This window comes from Schistocerca nitens, chromosome 4, assembly GCF_023898315.1.
Source record: "Schistocerca nitens isolate TAMUIC-IGC-003100 chromosome 4, iqSchNite1.1, whole genome shotgun sequence".
Lineage (NCBI taxonomy): Eukaryota > Metazoa > Arthropoda > Insecta > Orthoptera > Acrididae > Schistocerca > Schistocerca nitens.
The window spans coordinates 57432351-57454906 of record NC_064617.1 but is presented as its reverse complement, the minus strand read 5'-3'; the positions used below and the strand labels follow the sequence as shown (position 1 = coordinate 57454906).

Below are 22556 nucleotides of genomic sequence, written 5' to 3'. Positions count from 1 at the left end.
AAAATTTTTTATGGTGCCGAGGAAAGTAGAATGAGGCAACTGGTCCCCCACTTTCCAGTCAGAGTTTTTTTTTTTTTTTGTGCCCTGTTACGAGCATTTTCCCGCTGCTTTCCTTCTCTATCCTGTCACAGCAGGGCATGCCACTCTTATGAAAAGAACTTCATGGGTCAGTAAATTCTGATAGTTTCCATATGTGAAATTGAAATAACGCAAAAGTAATGTGACATCTCAGACCTGATTTTACGTTCACAAAAATTTTGCATGTGCTTCAGTGCTACAACATGGAGTTCGCAGAACCCTACTGATGATAACGGAAACATTTTACATCATATTTCTACGTACAACGTCACTTTATAAACAACGTTTTCGCCTGACACCGCATTTCAAGTTTTTTAGGTATACAGTAGGGTAACTTTGAATCTCTGTATCTAGGGAAGGGATAAAGATAAGGAGAAAATTTTCAAAGTTGTTCGTTATGGATGTCTTCGAAATACATCGTAAAAATTTCAGCCATTTTCTGTGCATAGTCATCTGGGAATCCAGGGCTGGGTTTTGGTTCGCTGGGTGACAGCGAAAAGATATTAAATAAACTTTTTCTGGGGTCTTCTGAGGAACCGGTCATAACCTAATAGTGCCTCGATAAGCCCCATCAAGTCCACCAAAGAGCAGTACAAATTCGAAAAGAACAAATCGGTTTGCACCATTTGACTAAGCAGGAGGCAGCATGTAGCCTAATATTCATACTTTGACCCTGTACTGTAGGCACTAAAACGATTCTTCTGTTGGGTACACAAATGATCCTTAGCCCAAAACGCTTGATCCTACCTTTTTATGACTAATAGAACCGGAGGTACCAGAAAATCCCGTTTTTATGCGCGGCGTTTTGGAACATGAAAATTAGATTTTCAGTATCTCATATAATTACTGACTGAATTTAAAAATTTTAAATGTTGTCATAATCTGCTCATTAAGAAGTATAATACGTTAAAGATTCAATAACGTAAGGCACGTATTAACGGTTAGAAACTGTGCCGTATTTTACGGACAATAAGACGCTCTTGTTTCTTCAAAAAATTGCCTCCAAAATTCAGGTGCTGATTATAATAATGTTCAGTGTTTGACTTAAAATTCCCGCCAGTCTTAAAAATGGCCGTATATTCGATGCCTTGGAAAACGTATCTCTGTCTGGCAAAACTGTATTCAACTGGCAGCGGCAGTGCATTTGATGTGCAGAGTAACAAAAGTGTTGCTATGAAAGTTGCTAAAACTGTAACTATAGAAAAAGGGGACATGGAGAAACGAACTACACCGTTGTCCTTTCATGTTGTGCTAACGGTACTAAACTTAATCCAGTGATCATTTTCAAGCGCAAAACAATGACAAAATCTTCTGAAATACCACCAGTTGTTGTGCTCATGTTGTAATGCATATGTGTATTCCCTTCACATGTTTAAGCCAAGTATTACGCATATTTAAGCGATCGGGAATGCTCAGTAGCAGCCAGACTACATGTACATTTGACAATTAAGCGTCAGCAAGGAGCATTAGTGATAATATCATAGGAGCCAATGTTGTGCAACCTTAGTAGGGACAGGATCCGATTATTCAGGAGTAGGATCTTACAATCTGAGCCGGCCGCGGTGGTCTCGCGGTTCTAGGCGCGCAGTCCGGAACCGTGGGACTGGTACGGTCGCAGGTTCGAATCCTGCCTCGGGCATGGATGTGTGTGATGTCCTTAGGTTAGTTAGGTTTAAGTAGTTCTAAGTTCTAGGGGACTGATAACCACAGCAGTTGAGTCCCATAGTGCTCAGAGCCATTTTTTCTTACAATCTGAGACAGTGCCCCGAGAAAAACTTCTGTCACAATGTCTGCAAACGTGACGTCAGATACGCCTAGCAACAGCGATCTGAACGCCCATTGGCTGGAAGTTTGGAACGAGAGAAGTGGCTGAGAGAGAAAGGTGGGGTGGTCTCTGTTGTCCTTCGGGAAGGCAGGTCGAGTGAGTCGCGAGGAGCCACTCAAAACGCACGGTCGGGTAACTAGGGCGGCTCTAAAAGAACGGTAGCGAGTGCATATTTCAGATATTAAATAAGCTAGAAAGTGAAGTTATTAGTTATAAGAACGCCACGTGTCGTGGGCAGTGTCTATCATATGTGAAGTCAGAAAACGGTGTTAATGTGTGTAAAGGGTCGAATATAATGGCGTAGTCCAGAGCCGCCATATTGCAAATGCTGATTCTGTGATGTGTGTGACAAAGCAATTACTGTATTAAAACAAGTATAGTACAAATGTTGCTGACAATTAACAACTGGCATCCTTAACACTCCACTTCAGCAGGATCACCACCTACATGGAACCTGGCGACTGAGCGCTACTACTGTGCTACGAGGGAGTTACTGGAGCAGCAAGACACCAGGTTAGTGATATCGCCCAGAGACGTACTTCCTTCTCGCTACAATGCCAATTAGGGTGTTGTAATGTACATGACAAGGATTGGATGGACGAAGCTGGTATGAAATTATGGATTAACAGAGTGTGGGAGAGAGGGAAAGGTGCATTACTGAAGAAGAGTTCTTTCCTTGTGCTACATCAGTTCAGTGGTCATCTGAAAAATCCTATGAAAAAGAAGTTGAGACAGGGAAATACAGAGCTTGGTTATATTCTGGGAGGACTTACTTCAAAATTACAATGGCTTGATGTCTCGGTAAATGAACCAGTTAAAGTGTATATGAGAGAAGAATGGAACAAACGGATGCTGGATGAAGCCCAACATGAAAACGAGCTACAAACAAACAAGTGTGTCGGTCGATGAAACAGTCGTACTCTAGAGTGAGAGAAGACATTATTGTTAAATCTATCAAGAAGTGCGGCATAAGTAACGCCCTCGATGGCAGTGCAGATCATTTTATATATGAAGAAGACAACGATGACGACGGAGAGAAAGAAGAAGAAGAACAACAACAACAACAAAGTTCAGATGGCGATTTTCAGGGATTTTAATGGTCAGTTTGGTTTTATAAACCAAGATTTTTTTTTCCTTCTGGCTTTGCAGTCTAATAATAAAATGGAAAAATGTTATTTAAAAAAAACTGGTTAAAAATGAGGTGCTTCTTATAGTTCGTAGCATATTATAGACCGTAAAATACGGTATACGTCACGAGACAACGTAACTCACGGCGCGCACATACCCAGAATATATACATCCAGTATTTGAGAACGAGGGCATTTAGTGACTTGCAACATACTTTGCACGTAATTTCTGACCTTTACGAAACTTTCTCTCGCTGACGCCCCAACAAAATGATGAAAGGAAAAAGTTCATGGCGTACTACATTTTCGCCACTCATGCAGTAAAACTGCCACCTCAGGCAAGACGTTTTAAGTGTCAGAATGCGATTTTCACTCTGCAGCGCAGTGTGCGCTGATATGAAACTTCCTGGCAGATTAAAACTGTGTGCCCGACCGAGACTCGAACTCGGGACCTTTGCCTTTCGCTTCGTGCTTTGGTAGCTCAGATGGTAGAGCACTTGCCCGCGAAAGGCAAAGGTCCCGAGTTCGAGTCTCGGTCGGGCACACAGTTTTAATCTGTCAGGAAGTTTCATATCAGCGTTTTAATTGTGTTACTTCTTCGCTACAAATCCTTTACGCAGCACGTTTTTGCAGTCAGTATCCACACGTACCACTGGACGTAACTGCTAAATTAATACAATGAACGACCCGCAGTTCAGGAGGTATGACCTACTAAACACCGAGATGCGTAAAAAATTAGCTCTGCTTAAAACAGAGTGCAAATTGCACAGACTACAATTATCCGGTGTTCGATAATGAGATCACTTGGCGACTTCCAGGCAACTTTAAATATAATTTCAAACTTTTTCTAAACTTTTTCCCGCTTGCATACTCACACACACTAACTCGATTGTAAAGTAATCAGAAGTTTGATGCTGTTTTACACATAGGAGCTCGATTCTTTAAAGATTCGGGGTTTATTGGTGCTTGAGGATGGTCGTTAACGGCGTGGAACACTTCCTGTAGTGCCAACAGCCAGGTGGCTGTTACAAAACAGAGATTTCACTTCCGGGCATAATGTTTAAAGGACTCTGTTTTGCCCAGTTTTTCATAATACTACATTCTATAAGAACTTGGGGCCCTGTCTTTCAAACACTCTTCGACAGAGTTTAGTGTAAGTCTCGCAAAGTTCGGAATTATGAAGAGAAAAGCGAGCACTTGCATGAACGGGAGAATAATGTATCTAAATACCACCTATAAATTAAGAAATACCTTACAATTTGTGAATCACTTCTTTGATCTTCTATTTGACTCTATGGTGACTGAGGCACAGTCAAGACTCTGGTTGGGGAAACAACACTAAAAAAACTGACTACTTTTTATAGTCGACCAGTGTACTAGATAAGCAATGCCTAATCAGATTACCTTTGAAGAATAGAAGAATCGTAGCTTTCGTTGCCTTCCAATTGGGGGTAGGGGGGGGGGGGGGAGCTTTCTACATGAAAGGTGTTTCGAACAGTGTGAATGCCAGTGATTTACCACTGATACAGTAAACGACGGAACTGTTCGTCACTTTACGTGTGTCTACGCTGCATTTGTTTACACTTAGCGTCAGTTGCCGGCTAGTGTACCATGAATCCATCTTTTAGGAGGAAAGTCCTTGTGCGTATACATTTTTCTTCAGTATTTCGCTTTCGTGTAAACAACAGCACCATATGGAAAGAGTTTTCTTTCCTTGGTCTGCTAACCTGAGACTGATAGTTGCAGAAGAGCTCCCTATAGTGTCTGGTAAATTAAGAGGGGTGAAACTTCCTGGCAGATTTAAACTGTGTGCCGGACCGAGACTCGAACTCGGGACCTTTACCTTTCGTGGGCAAGTGCTCTACCAACTGAGCTACCCAAGCACGACTCACGCCCCGTCCTCACAGCTTTAATTCCGCCAGTACCTCGTCTCCTACCTACCTTCCAAACTTCGCAGAAGCCCTCTTGCATACCTTGCAGAACTAGCACTCCTGGAAGAAAGAATATTCCGGAGACATGGCTTACCCACAGTCTAGGGGATGTTTCCAGACTGAAATTTTCACTCTGCAGCGAAGTGTGCGCTGACATGAAACTTCCTGGCAGATTAAAACTATGTACCGGACCAAGACTCGAACTCGGGACCTTTGCCTTTCGCGAGCAAGTGCTCTACTATCAGCGCACACTCCGCTGCAGAGTGAAAATTTCAGTCTGGAAACATCCCCTCGGCTGTGGGTAAGCCATGTCTCCGCAATATTCTTTCTTCCAGGAGTGCTAGTTCTGCAAGGTTCGCAGGAGAGCTTCTGCGAAGTTTGGAAGGTAGGAGACGAGGTACTGGCGGAATTAAAGCTGTGAGTCGTGCTTGGGTAGCTCAGTTGGTAGAGCACTTGCGCGCAAAAGGCAAAGGTGGCGAGTTCGAGTCACGGTGCGGCACACAGTTTTAATCTGCCAGGAAGTTTCACATCAGAGCACACTCCGCTGCAGTTTGAAAATTTCATTCTGGTAAGAGAGGTGAGCTCGGCAGAACTGTAGCTGTGACGCAAGATCGTGAGTCGCGCCCGAGCATGCGAATGCCTTTGCGTAGCGGTCTGACGAGGAGCGTATAATGCTTTCTTTTGTTCTAGGAAACATTACATTAAAGCTTCCCAATGGATAATACTGAAATCTTATCCTCTTTCTCAGCTGAATATCTCACTCGTTGTGGAGGAATGTGACTCGAGTTTTCCGAACGATGGAGAAGTTGATGGTCAAAAAATGGCTCTGAGCACTATGGGACTTAACATCTATGGTCATCAGTCCCCCAGAACTTAGAACTACTTAAACCTAACTAACTTAAGGACAGCACACAACACCCAGTCATCACGAGGCAGAGAAAATCTCTGACCCCGCCGGGAATCGAACCCGGGAACCCGGGCGTGAGTTGATGGCCAAATGTGTCTGAATTCCTAAGGAACCAAACTGCGGAGGTCATCGCTCCCTAAACGTAAAAACTACGTAAACTAACTTACGCTAAGAACAACACACACACACCCATGCGCGAGCGAGGATTCGAGCCTCCGGCGGGAGGGGCCGAGCAATCCGTTACATGACGCGTCGAACCGCACGGCCACACAGCGCGGCCAGTGAGAGGTTACGGTACGCAAAATGGAAACCAAACACCATCACACTTGCTATAATATTCAGGGTGTTATGAAGTGGTCTAATAAATTTCGTTAAGAAAAACGACGTTTCGTGCGCATCTGCGGAAGATATCTTCAAGGAGGGTTGTATCTTATGCGATAGTGCGATTAGCACCTTGGCTAGCCGCCGACTGTACTAAAATTTCGTTTCGACACGCTTCCGCGCAGAGGCGTGACGCCACGTGCTTTCAGAAACACGAGCGCAACTGGCTGCTGTCGTTCAGCCTCTGCTGTCGCCCCACGGTGGACGAATGGTGCGCCACCTTCTTCAGCACCGCAGTCCAGATAGCATACAGCTTTACACTTTTCTCCTTCCAATTAAAATTAGTCTCGTGTTCAATGACCTCCATCGCCTCCTTCCACAGCCTATCGCAGTATCTGTTCGTAGCAACCAGGACCCGAGCCTTATCAAATCGAACTTGACAACCTCCTAGCTCGAAACCGTGTTCTGCAGCAGATGATTATCTGTCTCTACCCATATAAAGTTGCCCTAATGTCCTTGTACCCTTTTCCTTCCATTTTTGTTTAGTATCCGTGTACTGAGAGAGTGCACAAACCTGCGCAGTGTCGGCCGGCCGGGGTGGCCGAGCGGTTCTAGGCGCTACAGTCTGGAACCGCGCGACCGCTACGGTCGCAGGTTCGAATCCTGCCTCGGGCATGGATGTGTGTGACGTCCTTAGGTTAGTTAGGTTTAAGTAGTTCTAAGTTCTATGAGACTGATGACCTCAGAAGTTAAGTCCCATAGTGCTCAGAGCGATTTTTTTTTGCGCAGTGTCCTCAGTACGCTGCAAGTTTATTCGTGATCAGAACAGTGTTCTGCGTGGTTGAGTGTGCATCAAGTCGGAACTAAGTGAATTAGAACGAGGCGAATTGTTTGTGCTCTTGTGGTGGGTGTTTCAGCATTCGAGGTAGCCGAAGTGTGTGGTGTTTCAAGACGCGCCGCATCGAAATTTTTATAGCGCGTACAGGGAGACCGGAAAAAAACATCGTCCGATAAGCCAGAACACAGACGAAAGTGTGTGTTGAGTAATCGTGACGGACGATCGCTGGGGAGAATTTTGGCGAAAACTAAGGCGCCTTTCACACTGCGACACTGGTGAAAGAGATACATTCGTTTGAACTGGAGCATTCACGCCGGAACACTACTCTGCCTGAGCGAGCCACTGTGACGGAGCAGTGACTCACCCTCGCCACATGTGACGGACAGGGTTACTGCGTTCGCAGCAGTCACCGCCGGACATGCATTAGTTTGAACTGGAGTGTTCACACTGGGACACAGATCACAGACACAGCGCTGAAGATTTGCCAACAGACAGGCAGTCATTTCTGAGACAGTGCCGCGAAATATTCATTGTACGTTGTACTGCACACACTGTAACCATGAGTTTAGAGTTGATTAAAGCGGAAGATTTTGTAGAAAGCAGTCCTGCTATTTGGGATGTGAGAAGCGATGACAATAGCAGCAAAGTGACGAAAACGAATGCGTGGCAAGAAATTATAACGAAGTTTGTGGCTGATTTCAATGAGAAGAGCATGGATAAGAAAAACAAAATTGGTAAGTTGTATGTTATTTCTTGAAATTTAATACCTTATTTTTCGGACCATAAAAGGCTAGCGAAATTTAGTGGCTACCCCTGTACGAGTCCATTTCAGTAAATAATCAGTTGGCAATAACTGCGGTGTCGGACACCTGTGTTTCGAGAGTGTTCACCACAGTCACCAGTGACGATCACTGGCGACCGCCACCAGTGTCCCAGAGTGAAACTGGACAACAGCTTCAAAAGTCACTGCAGAAATGAATGTCTCTCGCGCGATCTCTGTCGGCGCAAAAACAACAAGCAGGGTATTTAAGGGCGAGCTGAAATTTCAGAACCAGCTGTCAGCGATGCAACGCCCCTAACTGGAAAACTTTGCGCCGAAACCGTAAAACCTCGAGTACGGAGCAATCGAAGAAAGTCATTTGGTCGGACGCGTCTCGTTTCAAACTGTTTCCAACTTCTGGCCGATTTTACGTCCCTAGAGTGAAACATGTTGGGGGTTCGGCGATGATTTAGATGGCCATATCGTGGTATTCGGTGGGCCCCATCGTTACTCTGCAAGGGCCCACTACTGCCAAGTATTATGCGGCCGTTTTGGCTGATAAGATCCAACCAACGATACAATGTTTGTTCTCCAATAGTGATGCTGTGTTCCAAGAAGACAGCGCCACTGTTCACACAGCTCGCATCGTCCGCGACTGGTTTCATGAGAACGAGAATGAATTGTGGTGGTGGTGGTGGTTAGTGTTTAACGTCCCGTCGACAACGAGGTCATTAGAGACGGAGCGCAAGCTCGGGTGAGGGAAGGATGGGGAAGGAAATCGGCCGTGCCCTTTCAAAGGAACCATCCCGGCATTTGCCTGAAGCGATTTAGGGAAATCACGGAAAACCTAAATCAGGATTGCCGGAGACGGGATTGAACCGTCGTCCTCCCGAATGCGAGTCCAGTGTGCTAACCACTGCGCCACCTCGCTCGGTGAGAATGAATTGTCACATCTCCCATGGCCACCCACAGTTAACAGATCTGAATATTATGCAGCCTTTGTGGTGTACACTGGGAAGAAGGACGCGTGATCGCTATCGACCTCCATCATCGTTACCTAGAGATGTCGCTACTACCTAGGAAGAATGGTATAGGAGTCCTTTGAAAACAATTCAGCACGTGAATTTATCAGCTGCGAAACGACTGGAAGCTGTCTTGAATGCCAACGGTTTTCCTACGCCGTATTAGGCACATATTGTGATGTGTTTTTGGTGCTTCCACACCTGTCCTGTAAATCCCTGATTTTTCCCAGCGGTTTGCGAGCACCCTAGGACAAGCTAAGATTTTCCTAGCTCTTCCGTGTGGGGCAGTAGACTACCGCGATATTCCGTTTCTTCAGTATCTTCACTATGCGGTCAGTGGCAATGGCAAATTGGGCATTGTAACACGGACCCTAAGGTTGAAGGTTGAGAGCTGGTATACGAAAGAGAGAAAAGCATACATTAGTAAAATCTATCGGTCAAGTGAAATCTTCGTTCTCATACGTGAAATCTCCCTCTGCATGGTTTTGGAAATCATTCTGACGTAAAGAAGTCTGACTCGTATAGTAAACTTCAGCTAGCAGACGAGACTCTCTTCAGTGCGTCCATGTACTCGTACACGAAAGCACAGGTGACACGCAGCTTTAAAGATCACGGAAATGTTACATGTAATTAAATTCGACAGCGTTTGAATTTACTGGTACGTTCAACGAAGATAATCTTTGCGCTCAGTATTGAAAGCTGAGATCAGTAGCGACCGAAAACAATAGAACGTTTGTCCGAACTGATACACAGTCCTTAGACTCGTACCGAAACAGCTACTGCCGTCAGCCTTCTCAGAGTGAACGTTTAATACTGTTGTGTCGGATCAGAGATTACATAATGGCACAAGAGGTCATGTACAATAATATACAAGGTGATCCACTGATAGTGACCGGGCCAAATATCTCACGAAACAAGCGTCAAACGAGAAAACTACAAAGAACGAAACTTGTCCAACTTGAAGGGGGAAACCAGATGGCGCTATGGTTGGCCCGCTAGATGGCGCTGCCGTAGGTCTAACGGATAGCAACTGCGTTTTTTAAAAAATAGGAATCCCCATTTTTTGTTACATATTCGTGTAGTACGTAAAGAAATATGAATGTTTTAGTTGTACCACTTTTTTCGCTGTGTGATAGATGGCGCTGTAATAGTCACAAACGTATAAGTACGTGGTACCACGTAACATTCTGCCAGTGCGGACGGTATTTGCTTCGTGGTACAGTACCTGTGTTAAAATGGACCATTTACAACTGCGGAAAAGGTCGATATCGTGTTGACGTATGGCTATTGTGATCAAAATGCGCAACGGGCGTGTGATATGTATGCTGCTCGGTATCCTGGACGACATCATCCAAGTGTCCGGACCGTTCGCCGGATAATTACGTTATTTAAGGAAACAGGACGTGTTCAGCCACATGTGAAACGTCAACTACGACCTGAAACAAATGATGATGTCCAAGTGGGTGTTTTAGCTGCTCTCGCGGCTAATCCGCACATCAGTAGCAGACAAATTGCGCGACAATCGGGAATCTCCAAAACGTCGGTGTTGAGAATGCTACATCAACATGGATTGCACCCGTACCAAATTTCTGTGCACCAGGGATTGCATGGCGACGACTTTGAACGTCGTGTACAGTTCTGCCACTGGACACAAGAGCGAAAAAAGTGGTCCAGCTAAAACATTTATATTTCTTTACGTACTACACGAATATGTAATAAAAAATGGGCGTTCGTAATTAAAAGCACGCAGTTGATATCCGTTTGACCTACGGCAGCGCCACCTAGCGGGCCAACCATAGCGCCATCTGGTCTCCCCCTTCAAGCTAGACGAGTTTCGTTCTTAGTAGTTTTTTCGTTTGAGGCTTATTTCGTGAGATATTTGGCCCGGTCACTATCAATGGACCACCCTGTATACACGTTATGCAAAGGTCGGACGGCTCTAATTCTAGCTGCTGCCGACAAACATATTGCACACGCTGACATTTGATTGCAAAAGTTGGCAGCGGTTCGAATTCCAGTGACCTCTACCGATTCAATACTAGGGAGACGAGAGGCCGGAAAGAAAAGTGTGCCCACTGTACTGGGCTTAAGGATACGAACTACACTGGCACAAAGGCAAATGCTGACTCGGCGTATTTAATTATACGTGAGCAGAAACAAAAATTCAAATCACATTTCATTCTGTTCATAAGACACCCGTGATATAAAAGGCAAGTTAGTTTTCTTACAAAATTACAGCTAATTGTTTTAAATTTGTCTTATAAAAATGTATTTTTTTATGTGAGACTCATGTGGAAAACGTGTTTTTCAGGACACAACAGGGACACACTCGACTTGTCGAACAATATCTATAACTGCGAATGCAGAGGTCACAAGTGATACGGACACTTCGTTGGAGAACATACTATTTGTAATATTCCGATTTTCCTGTAATTACAATATTTATAAGCCGCACGAAGTGACGGTGCGGTCTGAGGCGTCATGTCACGGAATGCGCGGCCCCTCCCGCCGGAGGTTTGCCCTCGGCCATGGGTTTGTGTGTTGTTCTTAGCGTTAAGTTAGTTTAAGTATTGTGTAAGTCTAGGGACCGATGGCCTCGGCTCTAGTGAAGCAGGGGATGCAATCCGTCGGCTTTGACGAATTACGTCAGAATTGACCGGAGAGCATTTATTGCACAGGTGAAAGAGCTGACAAGACTGTTCAGAAACAAAGGAATACGACAGACGAAAAATATAGTTGACATATATCAAGGCAAGTAGTATTTTCACGTTAAGGATATCGCGTGTTTCTATCGTATTATTTCTGTGGAAAATTAAGGGGAAAATGGATGGAAATATTGGTCGCATAGAATACGTTCCTCACGTCACATGTACATGGATTGTATCTCGAACATCATTCGAACTGTATTGGTTAACTGCAGTACGGGATACAAATTTGGCATACATCGATTTCTTCGTTTTCGTTAGCATTAATTCTGTTGTTCAGTTGAACAATATAGGTCAGCACGCCGGTGTGCCCGAGCGGTTCTAGGCGCTACAGTCTGGAAACGCGCGAACGCTACGGTCGCAGGTTCGAATCCTGCCTCGGGCATGGATGTGTGTGATGTCTTTAGGTTAGTTAGGTTTAAGTAGTTCTAAGTTCTAGGGGACTGATGACCTCAGAAGTTCAAATGGTTCAAATGGCTCTGAGCACTATGGGACTTAACTTCTGAGGTCATCAGTCCCCTAGAACTTAGAACTACTTAAACCTAACTAACCTAAGGACATCACAAACATCCGTGCCCGAGGCAGGATTCGAACCTGCGACCGTAGCGGTCGCGCGGTTCCAGACTGTAGCGCCTAGAGCCGCTTGCCCATTCGGACCAGCACCTCAGAAGTTAAGTCCCATAGTGCTCAGAGCCATTTGAACCACAGAGGTCAACTGAAGCACGGGATACAAATTTACATGTGTTGTTTCTTTCGCCTCTGCTACCACTGATGGTCTGTTCTTACGTAGATAGTAGTATTACCGATGGCAGAAGGAGCTACGTACATAATATTTGTACCCCATACTTCCGTTGACCTATATATATGTACACTGCTAACGAAAACGTGGAAACGGACGTACGTTACATTTGCCACCCGTACCTCAGTTGAACTACACGAAGAGGCAATAAGACGACACATACACAATTTGTATCCCGTACTTCACTATGGGGTACAGTTTTTTTTCGCCTTTGATGCTAATAGTATCGACTGAATGTTATAGTTTTGATCACAGCAGTGACAATAGTATCCCATTATTTAGTTGAGCTGTATAGCTATACACAACATTTGTATCCTGCTCTTCCAGTTGACATATATAGGTAAACCTCATCAATATTACATATGTCGTTTTCGAATAGGTAGTGTCAGTGTAAAGGTCAAGTGAAGGACGGGATACAAATTGTAGTTGTGTCGGGCGTTTCCCCTGTAATATTGCTAGTACAGATCCGACAAAATCGTACTGATACTAGTGCTGGGAAACGAAAGAAGAACGACAGCTGCGAAATTTCTATTATGTACTGGAGTACTCGAAAACATATGTAATGGCGTAACACAAAAATGAAATACGTCAAAATAGTCAAATGCAGTAAAAGAAAAAAATAGAAAACTGAACTTACCACACGAGAACTTCTTAAAAGAACCGAAGCTCGGCTCGCCTGGAAAGACGCCAACACAAATCACATACAACCAACATACACAACAAGCAAAACATTACGAAAACACACACACACACACACACACACACATTCACCCCCCACCCATCCTAATGTGAAATTAGCTAAAATATTTCGGACGATACATTTGCCCATCACGTTTAACAGAACATTTAAGCGGGCAATGTGTTTGTGGAATACTACACCTCCATGAATATTCGTCTAAGTGACTTTGAAGTGTGGAAATCCGGCGTTTCCCTTCCCTACAAGAGATTTCACAGCTGACCAATAACCCTCTATGCTATTTGTGCAAGCGCCTGTGTACAATATGTGAACTCAACATTGTGATTAACTACGAGATGCTGATAATCCCTTTCCCCTAAATCCCTATATGAAGAAAAACCATCTGAAATTACAATGGAACCCTCTGCAACGTGATCTTAAATTAAGCTGACCAAACCTTCCTTCCTTCGATTGGGTACTACTTTAAACACTACATCGTCACATTCTTGACCTGAAACTACAGCCCCCCCAAACCCATAATCCCACCACAGGTTCCCCCCTGTTGTACTTCCTTTTGCCAAAATGCGACTCGTCATTTTCGACCATAACACCCGCCCCCCTCCCCCCCCCCCCCAACGGTCCCCTATATCTCGCGTATTCCCTGCAAAAAGAGTACCAGTCCACAACTGTACGCTTACTTACACGACATTCATGGACACACAGCCACACAGGATATCTCAAACACCAACAGTACGTGATTTTCATGATGTCTCTCAAGGCGAGCTTAGATTTTTCTAACCACGTCCCTCGCGTAATGGACCACCACAACCGATCTTTCCTGTAGCGCCATACGAATATGTCGTGAGTACGGCGACGAGATACACTTGTGAGGCGCACGCATATGTTCTCCGCACTCAAGACATCGAACATGCTCGGTAACGAGACCACACATTTGTAAAAAACAAATCGTCGCTAACCTGTTTACGCCCATAGCCTCTCTCAAATCATCCAGGTTCACCGGAGCAGATAAATCAATACCTACAAACGAAAATGAGATACTAAAAATTGTCGTAAAATAAGAAACTAATATTCCAAATTACCTCAATATCACTAAGAATGAAATTAAGTACGGAATGAATTGCAAACAACCAATTATTTAAATAAATACACACGAAGAATATTTTGAGCAATATGTAGCGATCTCTTTTAAAATCACATTCAATTATTTTAATGTACAATGATAGCGCTTATCCGGGACACAGAACTGTTGTATTATCTATGGCCGAAAGTGAAGACATTATTATCTATGAGCAATGCATGACGTCAATGGTCAAAGCCGACGGGTTGTATCCCCTGCTTCACTAGACCCATGGCCTCAGTAGTTTGGTCCCTTAAGAATTCACACAATATTTATAAAATTCGTGCTTCTCCAACACAAACTGCCTCAGACAAACTCTGGTAAGCAGTGTGCATGACTGCAACTACACATGCCTGTCAGAATTCATGTTACGCCTCCCGTATAGGTGCGATCTATTTGAAGCGTTTGTTTCGTATGTGACAGACTGGCTGATCTCAGATGTTTGCTGATGGCTTACCGTCTGACTGCTGCCGTTGCTCCGTCCCCCTCTTGCTGCATTTTACAGCCTCCGTCAGGTTTTGCTGAATGACGACGGAACCCGCCATGTTGCTCGCCGGTCACGCCGCCTCAAACTGATGCCTAGCAACGCCGCCGTCCGCTACACGAACCCCTGTATTGTTGCGTCACATCGCGAAATGTTGTTTAGCATAAGGCGGTAAGCCTAGAATAATCACAACACGGTTTAGGAAACTATCCAATGATAATAACAGAGGATTAAATAGGCTGGAAGACCGGGGCAATGCAGACAAGGAAAAGGCGTCTCTGGAAATAAAAATAGTAGGAAAATAAAGAAAAAATTAAAGTTGGAAGGAAAACTGGGAAAAAATTAGTAAAAATCACTCAAGAGAAGTCTTCCGTTCCCATAAAATAATCCAAGACGATTTCGGTAATTTATAAGCCGCGCGGAGTGGCCGTGCAGTCTCAGGCGACATGTCACGGAATTAGCAAACATTCACCTCCTTTATCCTGGTCAAAGATCAGCCTGCCTCAAGACTCCAACACCGCTTTATCTAAATGGGTAACCCGGCTCATGGTGCATGGTCTAAGTTGCAGGTTGCCTGTATAACTGCTTCCAGGGGCAAAAATAGTTGTTTTTCAATTTAAAGCTCCGTCTTTAGGCCACAAGTGGCCCTTCCGGGACCGTCCGGCCGCCGTGTCATCTTCCGAGGAAGATGCGGATAAGGAGGGGCGTGTGGTCAGCACACCGCACTCCCGACCGTTAGGACGGTATTCTTTGACCGAAGCCGCTACTAATCGGTCGAGTAGCTCCTCAATTGGCATCACGAGGCTGAGTGCACCCCGAAAAATGGCAACAGCACATGGCGGCGGGATGGTGACCCATCCAAGCGCCGGCCACGCCCGACAGCGCTTAACTTCGGTGATCTCACGGGAACCGGTGTAGCCACTGCGGCAAGGCCGTCGCCAGTTGTTTTTCAATATACATATAATTATAATAAAAACCGAGAGAGGTGGCGCAGGAGTGAGCAGACTGGACTCGCATCCGGGAGGAAGACGGTTCAAAACTGTCCGGGCATCCTGATTTAGGTTTCCGTGATTTCCCTAAATAGCTTCAGGCAAACGCCAGGATGGCTCCTTTGAAAGGCTACGGCCGATTTCCTTCCTCATCCTTCCCTAATCTGACGTCACCGATGATCTCGCTGTTCGGTCCCATCCCCCGAATCAACCGAACAACCAACCGAATTTAAAAACATGAAATGCTGTCATAATCTAGTCATTGTGATTTATAATGTTTAAGATTTAACGCAGTAAGACAAGTACTACAGATAGAAACGAGTATTTGAGAACGAGAGCTCTTAGCCACTTTCAACAAACTTTACACATACTTTCAAACCATTTATAAACTTTTTTCTCGCTTGTATGCTTAACGTCAAATATTTAACACATTAATTCGTGTTTAAAGTAATCGTATGTGTGAAGCTTTTTTATACATGGTAGTTTGTTTCCTTACAGAATGTAGGGTTTTTAGTTGTGACTAGGGCCTCCCGTCGGGTAGACCGTTCGCCGGGTGTAAGCCTTTAGGTTTGACGCCACTTCGGTGACTTGCTCGTCGATGGGGATGAAATGATGATGAGTAGGGCAACACAACACCCAGTCCCTGATGAGAGAAAATCTCCTACCCAGCCGGGAATCGAACTCGGGCCCTTAGGATTGACATTTTGTCGCGCTGACCTTCAGCTACCGGGGGCAGACAGGTTTTTGGCTGAATCTATGGAGTAAGGAGAATGAAGGGATTAGTGTTTAACGTCCCATCGACAACAAGGCGGAGCACAAGTTCGTATTAGGGAAGGATGGAGAAGGAATGCGCTCGTGCCCTTTCAAAGGAACCATCCCAGCATATACCTGGAGCCATTTGGAAGGAAATCACGGAAATCCTCAGTCTGGGTGGGCTGGCGGGGATTTATCAGATGACTTTCTAAATTAATAACACATTTTTGCATTATAAGTGTGAATGTATACAGAAACGTATAAATACAGGCACAAAGGTTTGAAAATCAATATTCATATTTATTTTACAGAAATATGTACCGCAATACAATATAATTACACTGTTGTCCAAAGAAATCTCTCGACTTTTAAGACCATGAAGTTACTATATTCATATGAAAAAAGAAATACTGATATTGACATTCGGACGGCTAGCAGACGAAAAAATACGGTGTTATTCTAAATGATGGACCCATTTTCAAAAATTGGTTTGTATTCAAATACAAATCCAAAATGTACAAGCTTTGCCTCGCGGGGTAGCCGCGCGGTTTAAAGCGCCTTGCCATGCTTACAAGGGGAGGCCACCAATTGTGAAATTCAGATTCGATTCATACTGCGCATAATGAAAGCTCATGGCCAGAGGTGTAATGTGGCAAAGCACCAAGATGCACTTCTCACCCGTTGTCGAGAAAATCGACAGTTGATAGAAACCGTTGCGGTGAAATACTCTCTACCAATTGTCTTCTACAGCGTCGTGGCGCAGCGGTAAGCTCTCGGGTTCGTAATCCGAAGGTCGCTGGATCGAATCTCGCGCCATGCGATCTTTTATTTTTATATATATATATATATATATATATATATATATATATATATATATATATATATATATATATATATATATATATATATATATATATAATTCCCGGCAATCAGTTGCAACAATTATGCATATAATAAGTTGTTGAAAGTCGTTTGTCGTGGAAAAACTGACGACTTCGAACATCATTATGTTTTCCGCAAACAAAGTTGTATTTCACAAATGTTATTAATTGTCTTCATAATGTTAACCACGTATAGTTAACGGAAGACGTAGAAACGATATTCCGAAACGAATACGTATAGCGTAAGTCAAACGTTCGCATTAGAATAGAGACCCCACGAACAGAAATTTGCTGTGGCAGGTATGAAATATAAGCTCCGTTACTCGCTCGTTACACTTGAAGGACAGATGTTGAATGGGCCGAAACGAGCCACCGCGTAACAGCGTAGTTGCCTGCTAACTTCGAAAGAAGGTAGATGCGGTCCCTAGCGCAACTTATAACATCGTCGAAAATCAGTGCGGACGGGAGAGTTTTGGTACACCCTGTTAAAAAAACGGAAAAATGGAGGCGGTACAATTGGAGAGCGTTCCGCCTTCACCAACATGCATAAGCAATTCATTATATATATATATATATATATATATATATATATATATATATATATTTGAATTACAAAAAAACTAATAATAAAGAAAGTTGCATGGCGCGAGATTCGATCCGGCGATCTTCGGATTACGAACCCGAGCGCTTACCGCTGCGCCACGACGCTGTAAAAAATTATTAATCGTAGAGAGTATTTCACCGCAACGGTTTCTTTTAAGTGTCGATTTTCTCGACAACGGCTGAGAAGTGCATCTTGGTGCTTTGCCACATTACACCTCTGGCCATGAGCTTTTATTATGCGCAGTATGAATCGAATCTGAATTTCACTATTGGCGGCCTCCCCCTGTTAGTGCGGCTCGCCCCGTCGGAGGTTCCACTCCTCCCTTTGGCATAGGTGTGTATATTGACCTTAGCGTAAGTTAGATTAAGTAGTGTGTAAGCCTAGGGACCGATGACCTCAGCAGTTTGGTCCCATAGGAACGTACCACAAACTTCCTAATTTTCCAACAAGCTGTATACCAACGAAAAGAGGAAGTTTCAAAGCTTTTAGCGGGCGGGCGGTGATGGGTTCAGATGCGGCCTGTGGAGTTCGCGCGGCAGTAGGGCCGTCATTCCGTTTCATTGTCAGTTGTGAGTGAGATGGCGACTGTGGAGCACAGGGTTTTCTGCATTCTGAAACGTCCCCTTTGGAAAATTATAAATTACTGTATTTGTAGACTTCTACGTTATAGGATTTTCAAACAGCTGAGCAAAACTGAACGTACTCAGACATTTCTCACTTTACTTATCCTCATCATCACTAAACTGACACACAATATTTTTAGCGCAACGCAATACGTCTTCCAATAATCCCTGCAAAAGAATGGCCCTACCTTTCATGAATCACTTACCTCACAGAAATCTTCGTTACTCGAACTACTGCAATACAGCGAGCGCCAATACTGCCAGCTAAATAAAAGATTCTAACTACTGAAGGCACTAACTACTGATAGGCACAGTTAGCAAATGAAAGATTTTGATAGAGAACAAACAATGTATTTACCTTAATAGTGTTCAAAAGTCATAAGATATATATATATATATCAGTTCATGACATCCAGTCTTACAAATTTCCGTTTTCTGACGGACACACGTCCAGATCGTCCACTCTATCTCTCTTCCCATATCCACCGCTGCTGCCGGCTCACCTCCAACTACACAACGCTACGCGCTGTGCACATCCAACTGCCCAACACTAGAATAGTGAACATTCGAACAATGCCAACCAGCCACAGACTGCACACAGCACAGTCAGTGATATTCATACAGAGCGCTACGTGGCGTTACCAACACAAAAACCTAAACAGCCTACTTACAATTCTTGAGTTCGTGAAAAGTGAGTCGCAAATTGCAGTGCAGCGGGCATTTCGTACCAATTCAGTATTCAACCACCAACTCGCAAAAGCATTAGCCGTTGCTTTAAGCAATTTAAACAGACCGGCAGTGTGTGCAAAGCAGAAAGCACAGGCTGACGGCGTGTGTCACAGGATGATGCCCGACGAATTCAAGAAAGTTTTGTGCGCTCTCCCAGTTAAGTCTACCCACAGAGCCACTTGAGAACTTGGAATACCCGAACCAGTTGTACGGAACGTTCTGAGATGGCATTTGCTGTACAAGCCCTACTGATTACGACTTGTGCAGGCTCTCAACCCCAATGACAAAGAGAAACATCTCGCATTTTGTGGTTATGTGCTAGCAAAGATGGAGGCTGACGCATTACTACAGAGTGTAATTTTTAGCGATGAAGCGACGTTTCACCTTAGTGGAAAAGTCGACAGACACAATGTTCGCATATAGGGTTTGGAAAATCCACATTCACCATTGCAACACGAAAGAGACTCACTGAAGATCAGCGTGTTCTGTGCTGTATTCTGTACAAGAGTTTATGGACCATTTTTCTTTGCAGAAAGAACCGTAATGGGAATCACATACCCAGACATCTACATCTACATCTACATCTATACTCCGCGAGCCACCTTACGGTGTGTGGCGGAGGGTACTTATTGTACCACTATCTGATCCCCCCTTCCCTGTTCCATTCACGAATTGTGCGTGGGAAGAACGACTGCTTGTAAGTCTCCGTATTTGCTCTAATTTCTCGGATCTTTTCGTTGTGATCATTACGCGAGATATATGTGGGCGGTAGTAATATGTTGCCCATCTCTTCCCGGAATGTGCTCTCTCGTAATTTCGATAATAAACCTCTCCGTATTGCGTAACGCCTTTCTTGAAGTGTCCGCCACTGGAGCTTGTTCAGCATCTCCGTAACGCTCTCGCGCTGACTAAATGTCCCCATGACGAATCGCGCTGCTTTTCGCTGGATCATGTCTATCTCTTCTATTAATCCAACCTGGTAAGGGTCCCATACTGATGAGCAATACTCAAGAATCGGACGAACAAGCGTTTTGTAAGCTACTTCTTTCGTCGATGAGTCACATTTTCTTAGAATTCTTCCTATGAATCTCAACCTGGCGCCTGCTTTTCCCACTATTTGTTTTATGTGATCATTCCACTTCAGATCGCTCCGGATAGTAACTCCTAAGTATTTTACGGTCGTTACCGCTTCCAATGATTTACCACCTATGGCATAATCGTACTGGAATGGATTTCTGCCCCTATGTATGCGCATTATATTACATTTATCTACGTTTAGGGAAAGCTGCCAGCTGTCGCACCATTCATTAATCCTCTGCAGGTCTTCCTGGAGTACGTACGAGTCTTCTGATGTTGCTACTTTCTTGTAGACAACCGTGTCATCTGCAAATAGCCTCACGGAGCTACCGATGTTGTCAACTAAGTCATTTATGTATATTGTAAACAATAAAGGTCCTATCACGCTTCCTTGCGGTACTCCCGAAATTACCTCTACATCTGCAGATTTTGAACCGTTAAGAATGACATGTTGTGTTCTTTCTTCTAGGAAATCCTGAATCCAATCACAAACCTGGTCCGATATTCCGTAAGCTCGTATTTTTTTCACTAAACGTAAGTGCGGAACCGTATCAAATGCCTTCCTGAAGTCCAGGAATACGGCATCAATCTGCTCGCCAGTGTCTACGGCACTGTGAATTTCTTGGACAAATAGGGCGAGCTGAGTTTCACATGATCTCCGTTTGCGGGATCCATGTTGGTTATGATGAAGGAGATTTGTATTATCTAAGAACGTCATAATACGAGAACATAAAACATGTTCCATTATTCTACAACAGATTGACGTAAGCGAAATAGGCCTATAATTATTCGCATCTGATTTATGACCCTTCTTGAAAATGGGAACGACCTGCGCTTTCTTCCAGTCGCTACGTACTTTACGTTCTTCCAGAGATCTACGATAAATTGCTGATAGAAAGGGGGCAAGTTCTTTAGCATAATCACTGTAGAATCTTACGGGTATCTCGTCTGGTCCGGATGCTTTTCCGCTACTAAGTGATAGCAGTTGTTTTTCAATTCCGATATCGTTTATTTCAATATTTTCCATTTTGGCGTCCGTGCGACGGCTGAAGTCAGGGACCGTGTTACGATTTTCCGCAGTGAAACAGTTTCGGAACACTGAATTCAGTATTTCTGCCTTTCTTCGGTCGTCCTCTGTTTCGGTGCCATCGTGGTCAACGAGTGACTGAATAGGGGATTTAGATCCGCTTACCGATTTTACATATGACCAAAACTTTTTAGGGTTCTTGTTTAGATTGTTTGCCAATGTTTTATGTTCGAATTCGTTGAATGCTTCTCTCATTGCTCTCTTTACGCTCTTTTTCGCTTCGTTCAGCTTTTCCTTATCAGCTATGATTCGACTACTCTTAAACCTATGATGAAGCTTTCTTTGTTTCCGTAGTACCTTTCGTACATGATTGTTATACCACGGTGGATCTTTCCCCTCGCTTTGGACCTTAGTCGGTACGAACTTATCTAAGGCGTACTGGACGATGTTTCTGAATTTTTTCCATTTTTGTTCCACATCCTCTTCCTCAGAAATGAACGTTTGATGGTGGTCACTCAGATATTCTGCGATTTGTGCCCTATCGCTCTTGTTAAGCAAATATATTTTCCTTCCTTTCTTGGCATTTCTTATTACACTTGTAGTCATTGATGCAACCACTGACTTATGATCACTGATACCCTCTTCTACATTCACGGAGTCGAAAAGTTCCGGTCTATTTGTTGCTATGAGGTCTAAAACGTTAGCTTCACGAGTTGGTTCTCTAACTATCTGCTCGAAGTAATTCTCGGACAAGGCAGTCAGGATAATGTCACAAGAGTCTCTGTCCCTGGCTCCAGTTCTGATTGTGTGACTATCCCATTCTATACCTGGTAGATTGAAGTCTCCCCCTATTACAATAGTATGATCACGAAACTTCTTCACGACGTTCTGCAGGTTCTCTCTGAGGCGCTCAACTACTACGGTTGCTGATGCAGGTGGTCTATAGAAGCATCCGACTATCATATCTGACCCACCTTTGATACTTTGGAACAATGGCTGTTCTCTCAAGTTATGGAAGATTTCCAGGACTTCATTTTCCAACAGGAAGGCACCGTGATGTACGAGGCTTTTTGAATGACTCTGGAAGCGCAGGGAGCTTGAGGACCTGGACTTCTGGCACTTCTGGCCACTGAGATCTCCTGCTCTCACACCCTGCGACTATTTCTTATGGGGCTGTGTGAAGGAAGCTGTTTACGTCCCGCCTCTGCCGACCACTCTGAACGATCTGCGGAGCCGGGTCACTGCTGCCGTGCACTCGGTAA

At 44.2% G+C, this 22556-nt stretch overlaps 1 long non-coding RNA gene across 1 annotated transcript in view; it reads right to left on the bottom strand.

Annotated features, from left to right (window-relative positions):
- LOC126252255 (uncharacterized) overlaps window positions 1-14682 on the bottom strand; it is a 62567-nt gene extending 47885 nt beyond the window's left edge. Inside the window, exon 1 of the long non-coding RNA XR_007545836.1 lies at window positions 14585-14682. This is a non-coding gene — a long non-coding RNA (uncharacterized LOC126252255). The remainder of the gene's footprint in view (window positions 1-14584) is intronic.
- Window positions 14683-22556: the final 7874 nt, after the last annotated feature.